General features: G+C 45.9%; 1 pseudogene; it reads right to left on the bottom strand.

Moving 5' to 3' along the window:
* Nucleotides 1–1,047: 1,047 nt before the first annotated feature.
* On the bottom strand, nt 1,048–3,545 carry LOC121138238 (annotated as a pseudogene).
* Between the last annotated feature and the right edge of the window lie 4,716 nt (nt 3,546–8,261).

Here is an 8,261-nt window from a genome sequence, read left to right as displayed (position 1 = left end):
CGCACGCGCATGTGTCTGTCTGTCTGTCATGGATACAAACTACTTCATGCCTAGGGGAAGGAGAGGGTGAGAAATGCATGAACTCATGGAACTAGACCACCGAAGAAATGAAAGAACCAACAGGAACCCAGAATTTGAGGAGACAGCTAATGACATGGCTGCTCAAACAGAAAGGGATCACCTGACCCAGCATGACCCATGGAAGGGTGCAGTTTGGTAAAGAAACAGCATGCAATAACAGAACCCCAATTCCGAGATTCGAGAATCTCCAGGGACTGTGTAAAGGCAGCAGCCCCAGGCCATACCTCAAGCCCGGAGTTGGTCCCTGCTAAAGTCAGTCCACCAGAGATCAGTGTACTTTTGCTTTTCAATAATTTCTTTCAGGTTGCGGGGAGGGAGGAGCCAGAGTTTTCTATCCCATAGAAAATGGTGGCAGAATATTTCATCTTCTCTCCAGAACTGTTTTTACAAAATGGGAGGGACTTGCCTGAAAGACTAAAATTATCTATAGAAAATCTAGATCTGAGGCTTTCTTTGTGGAAAGCAATTACAGGATGGTTTTGATTTTGTCTTCATTCTTTTTAGTTATATTTAGCTAAGTAAGAATTTATTGATGTTTCATGAGGAAATCACTCTGTTATTAGGCTATATCCTCAGCCAAGAATGTGTTGGGTTTTATCTAGTTTTCAACTTCATAACTGAAATTATATACAAGGCTTCCTTGTTATCTGTCTATTTTTGATGGAATACATAATACATGTTTTGGCCTATGTACAGACATTTACAGTTATATTCCAATTCCTATTTTTTCATTTCTCTTTCTTTAAAAAACAGTGGCATTTCTTGGTCATTCCCATGGCCCACAATCCTCATTACAAATTACAACTGCTCTGTGCTCTTTCAAACATAACAGTGGCATGTGGCATTTTGTAAGTATTTATTCTACATTTTGGGGTGCTTACACTTCCAGAGTTTAGAAACTAACTAATGTAGTAAGTGCCTCTATACTTGGGGGCTACATGGCTGGGAACAACATGAAGATAAAACTCAGTATTTACTAGGCAGGCTAGCAGGTCGGGAGTGGTTGGGGTCTTTACCACTCTGGCCCCATTCGTTGGCAAACGGGTCAGCTCTTGAGTCCGCTGCTCCACGTCCTGTGAACCTCTGAATACCCTCTCTGGCATCACTGTATTCAAGACAGACAAGAAGAAGAGCCATAACCACGCTGAAGGCAGTAGCCCCACCCTCTGGACTCCTGTCTCCCAGAGGTGGCTGTAAGAGTAGCCCAGGAAGGAGAGGCTGGTACTGATGCTGCCTGAGTGAGCACCTGCTCAGTGCAGGATGTCAGCCTCATGCTGGAGGAGCAGCACCAGAGGAGAGAGGCTGGGGTCGTGCATCACTGCCAGCCTCTCCCAGTACTGTGCACAGAAAAGTGGAAGGCTAACAGGCAGCGTACACAGGATGCAGAGGACACCCGCCTCCTGACTGTCTAAAGCAGTCAAGCTCTGCTCACCAAGACCTCTGTTACCTGATCACTTTAGCAGCCCAGGTTCCTCCTGGTCCCCTTTGGGCAGCATCATAGTTCCCCTAGGCATGGAAGTATTTATCTGAGTTTTTCCAGTTGGCCTCTCTCATGTCAGAGTAAGCTCTCCATATGTCTCTAGTCCCTGGAGAGGGAAGAGATTGGTGAGGAAGATTGTGTTTAGGCAAAACACAGCGTTAAAATTTCCTTCCAATGATTCAGCCTTTCACAAGCCCACAGAAATGCTGCTGGCTTGAAATGAATAGTTCTTACTTCCCCATGGCTGTGCAGGAGAAGTGCAATTACAGCAAGTTTTATTCTGATGGATTCCTGTCTTAGCTATGTTGCTGTTGGTCTTTGCTTCACAAAAAGCATATTGAGGAGAGAAGGTCTCTAAGGGATATTTACTCATATGATGATGAAACTCTCTCTAAAATGGTCCAGGGAAACTTTTAAGGTATATGAACATGAGGCCCCTTCCCTTCCTCCTCTCCCCTTCCTTCTTGTTCCACTACCTAGGTTCAATTAATTTTTATCCTGCTGTGTGTGACTGGTGGGATGTATTTCCCTTGGTGACAATTCCTAGTCCATGTCTCTGTCCCAGCAGCCTGTATTCCAGGTAAGTCAGTCATTCCCATCTGTGGGTGGTGGAGGATCTGGAGCTTCCTTCACAGGAGCTGCCTTTCCTAACCCATGGCCTGCTGCCTCTCAGGTAAACAGTGAGCGTGTGCCCATCCAGTCCTCTCTCTCTTCTGGGAGCTGTGTAGTGGACTCTGAGGAGCTGGACATCCTGCGCTAACTTCTTCTCTTCCAGGGATTTTGTTAGATAGCTTATGTAAACTTTGTGCCTCGGTTTCCTGAAAGAGTAGATGTGGCACCTATACCAAAAGATTAATTTAGAAATTGATTCCTTTCCACACATAATGCTCCTTGGACAATGTCTTTTCACTGCTCTATTAATCATGGCTCCTGTCACTGTGGACTGGGGACTGCACGGGTTCTCCTGTGACTCGTCTGGAATATTGTACACTTGAGATACACTTCATCTCACAGCCACATAGAAATGAGCTGTTCATCGTCTTCCACAAGAGGGCAGCAGGTCCCCTCTTTGGCTGGTGAATCTGCTTTTTTTCCAGATACAAAGCAAACAGGTTTATTTTGTAGGCCAGGCACACAACCATATAGGATCTTCAGGCAGAGTTCATAGGAAAGCGTAGGACAGCGGAACTTTCCATGTTTGAGGGTTCCAGGGCTGCCGCCGACAGCTCCACCCAGGCAATCCAGGGATGCAGCTACCTCAACACCCTTTCCTGTGAGGACAAGGGAAGGGTGCCATCTTGCTGGGAAAGGTCACTCTGTCTGGGGTTCACTTCTGTCTAAGCTTCTTGATAAAGGAGACCTCATCTCGATTCCTGATGCCATCATCTCTGAGCTTCTTCCTGTCCTCTGCGAGCTTCTCTCCAGCTGAGGTCAGATGGTACATACTGGATGCCTCCTTCCTGCTCCTGCCTGAGCTGCATGTATCTCTGGATAGCCTTCTTCAGGTCCAAGACCATGGCATTCTGTACGACGAGCGCAAGCATTACCTCTCCATCCATCTTGCACACTCGGACTGTCATTGCTTGGCCATGTGCCAGCGCAATCTGAGAGTTGACCTCTTCCGCTTCTTACAAGTACAGAGTGTTCCTACATTCCTCTGGGAAAGCTGCTGGCAAACATTATGTGATCTCAGGCTTCAGATCCTCACAGAAAAAGGTCAACACTGACCAGAAAAGTTCAGAACTACATAGAAAGAGAGACACTGCTTCTCTGTCCATGGAGACTTCACAAGGATGTTTTCCCTTAATTATGTGGTCCCTGCTCCGGTAAGTACTTGGAACTCTCAGATACAACCTCCTGACCCCATCCTTTGCTCTTACCTCGGACAGCTTCTTTCATGAACTGGAACCGCCTTTGGTTGTCAACTCCCAGGACCAAGAAGCAAAAAATGATGGCAGGAAAACACAGGGTGAATATGCCATTTCTTGGGGGCAGGATACTTCGGTAATGTTGAGCTCTCTTTGAATTCCAGTAACAAATCCCACTAGATTTTATACATAATCCCACACACGTAGAGACAGGTGATACAGTGGATTCCACAGAGCTAGCTAGATCCCATTTCCACATTTCATTAGAATCCCACTGTCTGAGACTTTGCAAATGAACCATTGGTATAAAGTGCATTGCACTCCAATGTTGCCAGCTGAACCACAACTGTGTAGGAAGTTTCCAGAGAGTCATGTGGGGGTTTTATAACCATCATAGCTCTCCACAGTCCACCTGTAGAAGGCTGGCTCCATGATTCCCTGAAGTCACACACAAGCATTCAACAAATCTCCATGCTAAAGTACAGCCTCCAGTGAAGTCTAATCCATTTAGTAGATTCAGGAAAGAGACAGAGCATGAAACTCAACAAATGAATGCTGGTGGGGAAAAGAATCTGCAAAGAGCAAATGTTGGAAAGTTCTGAGAACTCACCTTGGGATGCCAGTTCCTGCTGAGACCCAAGGTGAGTGGCTTTTGTGACTTGTTGAGGAGATGTGGCTGGGGCTGAGTGACAGATGTATATATATTGTCACTCAACTAGTGGAGCAACCCCCTGTTTGATCTTGCATAATCCACTTGGCCATAATTTAGCTTTCAGAACATAAAGATTTCTCTTTGCACTGATCTGCTTTTCCCAGATTGTGCAATCTAGCCATCTTCAGGAACCTGGCAAGTTAGGGCTTTCAGAGTCTTCTCCATCTTGACAGGAAATAATCAGGATGAGTACTTTCCATCCAGTGATGTGGTACCAACTTCTATGAAAGGGGAATTAATATTGGAAAAAGAAATCTAAGTATGTAATGATCATGGGGGTGCATGACAGATCCAAAAGATGAGCTAACATCCTTTCAAAGCATAATTCAGAATTAACCTAGGCCTTGGGAAATAGATCAGTATTCATCCCAAGTATACACATGGACTTTGGACTCCCATCCAACAATGTGAGATGAACTCTCACCCTGAACTCTTGGGGGGAGGGTCTAGGCCCTGCCCTGGATGAAATGACAGACTATGGACACCCCCACGGAGGGCCTCACCCTCCCTGGGGAAATGAAGGGATAATGGGGGAGTTGGGGGGAGGGTACGGGAGGAGGGGAGGGAAAGGGAGAAGGACCTGGAACTGACTTGTGAACCAACCATGTTTCTAATTTAAATTTAAACTTAAAAATAAAAAATTAATAATAAAAAAGTTGAAAAAATAAAATAAATGTCAAACTAATATATATGTGGTAAAATATAGTAGAATAGAAAACAGAAAATTAAAAATGTCAATAGCTCAAAAAAAAAGAATTAACCTAGGCCTAGGAAACAGGAAAAAGGGAGGCAGAAACTGACTTTTAGCATCCACATGGGTGGACTCAACACTGGGAGAGGACTTCTTCAGACTCAAGTGTATTTATTCATGATCAGTTGCTATGGAAGACATAAGCATGGATTCAATTTGCATAATGTGATAAGCCAGGAACCTCATACAACAGTACAAGAATTTGCTTCAAAGTCCTGAGGAAATAGCACACGATAAGCATGCATGAGGAAGGCCCACTGGCTGCGAAGTTATACTAACCTGGATTCATGCAGAAAGACAAAGCATAGCACAGGAATATTGGAGATAGCATCAGCAAAAGTTGTTGGAGCTAGAGAACAACACTAGGTTCTGCTACCTGAGTTTATCTTAGAAGAAAATTGATTCAATCCATTGGGTGGGACTACAATTAATATTGTATCTCCACCCATTTAATCAAAAGAAAAATTGAGTGTGTTGACTTCCCTAGAGAAGGAATGGGCATAGCTACTATATGGAAGGTATGATGAGGGCATCACATTTGTGGTTCTGTTCTAAGGGACCCTGGGCTGGAGCCTGAGGACAGCAGTGGAGCCAAAAATAGCCCAGCCAGAAAGAAATAGCTCAGATTGTTTCCTGAAACTGATTGTTACAAGAAGAGGCCTGTGGATATTTCACTGGAGACACAAGCTGATGTAACAAACCGTGTAAGCTAGAAGATGGTGAATAACAGCCAGAAAAAGGAACAGCAGCTGAGGAGAATGGAAGTGAAGAGCTGTCTGCTTGATGCAGACAGAGGGCGCTTTGACCCTTTCTCTCCTAGCAGCAATCAAGGCCAATATCTTCTCAACTGGGAATGGGATTTTGGGCCCACCTCGCTCCTCCATGCTGGGGTTTCCTCTTCTTTGAGCTTGCACAGGTCTTACACTGTCTTCTTCACTGGGAGTTCACCTGTGCAACTGCCCTGCTGTGTCTGGAACACAGTCTTTTCTCCAAGTCATCCATCACCTCTGCATCTTACATTCTTTCTGACCCCTACTCCAAGAAGATCCCCGAGACTTGAGGCTAGGGGTGTGATAGATATGTGCAGGAAGGTTTTTCTTTACTGTGCATTTTATTTTCACACCGAGCTGCCCTTTTCCATTCGTAACGAGTCTCCATGCAATGGGATCTCATGAGAAGACTGCTGTCTGTCTTGCCTCACTACTGTCCAGACACTTCCTTCAGTTTCTTAAGCAGTTGCTGTGTAAATACAAAAGAGATGAGTGTAGTCTGTGAGCCTAATTACTTAAAGGTGAAACTGAAGAGAATTTTAAAGGACTCCAAATGTTTGAGGGAAGAACACCAGTTTGGATGGTGCTGTGTCTAGCCCACATTTAACAAACACAGATTGATCCACAGTGCACTGCATCACTCCAGCAATGCAGGAACAGCCCACATCAGACCCAACACCCGCTTACAGTAAATGGGCCCAGCCTGCATTTCCCACAGATTATTCCATGGCATTGGGTTATTGCCTGAAAGTTTGGAAGGACTGCACAAATAATGAACTTGTGTCTGAATACAGCACAAAATGTTCTCTGAGTGTGAGCCTGAATTTTCTTCCTAACTAGAAATTTCAAAATGTGAACCTGGAAAGTCCCAGAATTGCACAATGCCTTCTTTAGTAGCCAAGTTTGAAACTTTGCTGAGGAGCCCCTCATCTCTGTTGCCTACAACTGAGAGGACAAAGAGGCTCTGATTGTTCCGTATCCTGGAGAATTAATGTAAGAAGCTGATCCTGACCTGAGAGCCCCCAACGTCCTTGAGGAGGCAGGAGTGCAGGTTCTCAGTCCCAGCCTCTCCTTATCCCCTCACTCCTACTTTTGTGCATGTGGGAAGAACTCAGGAAGTGGAGGGGACAGCTAGCCTACAATGCATGAGGGCTGCCTTAAAGCTGACCTGCCATTAGAGTTACACTGGGCTGTATGGACTTTCAGTAGAGTACAGGAGGAGAGTTGCCCTACTGTGAGGAAAAAGTAGTTGTGGAGCTAAATCTCTTCCTGTGGGGTCAGGTGCCCAGAAGGTGCACCTCAGCTCTCAGCAGGTTGTATAGCACTGGTGATACAGCCGGCCAGCTGACCCAAGCCCTGCCTGGCAGACAAGAGTGTGGTGACGGGGATCTGAGGGAAGCCCCTGAACACCCCAGTGCTCGCTCCTCATGTTGGTATTTTGGAAGGATGTAATAGCCCATATCCTCAGAGCTTGAAGGGTATTGTCAGTGCGCAATACAGTTAGGGTGATGTTGTACTCATCTCTGCCACTTGGTCACTTGGGTTGGAAAGACCACTGAGTTTCGAGTGAAGACACTGGTTAGGGGGAGGGAGGCAACACCTTAACCAGGGAGCAGTGGGTACAGCTGCTCCTCTTTCCACGAATAACCTCCATTGCTGAGGAGGCTGATGGGGAGGTGAAATTCCTCTCAGGAGCAGCCATGCACACCATTTCTGCATGGACCCCCATTAAACAGAGTATATTAGCATGATTAGGACTACCTCAGACTCTGCTGAGGCCCTGGTGATACTCCCTCCCTACACCTTTCCCCTCCCCAGTCCTGAGGCTGGTAGACCTTGTGGCAAGACACCTCCAAGTCACTTTCATGGGAGTACCAGAGCCCTCACTCCTCCAAGTGTCCCAATAGCCAGGTAGCCCCTAATGTGGGAGGGGTGCCTTACAGCAGACCTGTTACTGGTATTGAAACAGGACTGCAGGGAATTTCAATAGCCAACAGTAACCCAGTGGAAAGGACAGAGAAGAGAATTTTACCTTCACAGTCAATCCAAGGAGGGGGCAAAGGCACTTGGTGGTAAAGCCTCCTAAACCCGCACTGTAAAATGGCTGTGTTTAGGCAACATTTGTCATTTTTCTGACTAAGTTCCTTTGTTACTTGGAACGTCTGTATCACACCTCATTCCCCCAAGACTCAGAGACCATTGCAAAGGAGGAGACAGGAAGACTACAAGAGGCAGACATGGAGGATGACTACAAGGAAGTATTCCACACACAGCCCCTGCTTGCACACACGGACTCATAGCATAGCAATTGTTTCAGCATGGACAATATCTGCACAAGCTCAGGCCAGACAAAAATCCCAGCATGGAGACAGGACATAGGCACAAAGTCCACCCTTAGCCAAGGAGCTATTGGCAGTTGATAGCCACTGGGAGAAGGAGAGTAGGTTTCCTTTAAGGGTTCATCCCTAGTAAGTCAGTCATGCTCTGGTGAAAAGCCACACACCCAAGGGTGTATGAGCAGAGCAAATTAAGCTTGGTGGATTAAAACAAATCCAAGAAAAAAACGCATAAGTGGTTTGGTAGAGAAGTCAGGGTGGAC

Source organism: Mesocricetus auratus, unplaced genomic scaffold (assembly GCF_017639785.1).
Source record: "Mesocricetus auratus isolate SY011 unplaced genomic scaffold, BCM_Maur_2.0 contig_10080_pilon_obj, whole genome shotgun sequence".
NCBI lineage: Eukaryota > Metazoa > Chordata > Mammalia > Rodentia > Cricetidae > Mesocricetus > Mesocricetus auratus.
This window is presented reverse-complemented; position numbering and strand designations above follow the sequence as displayed.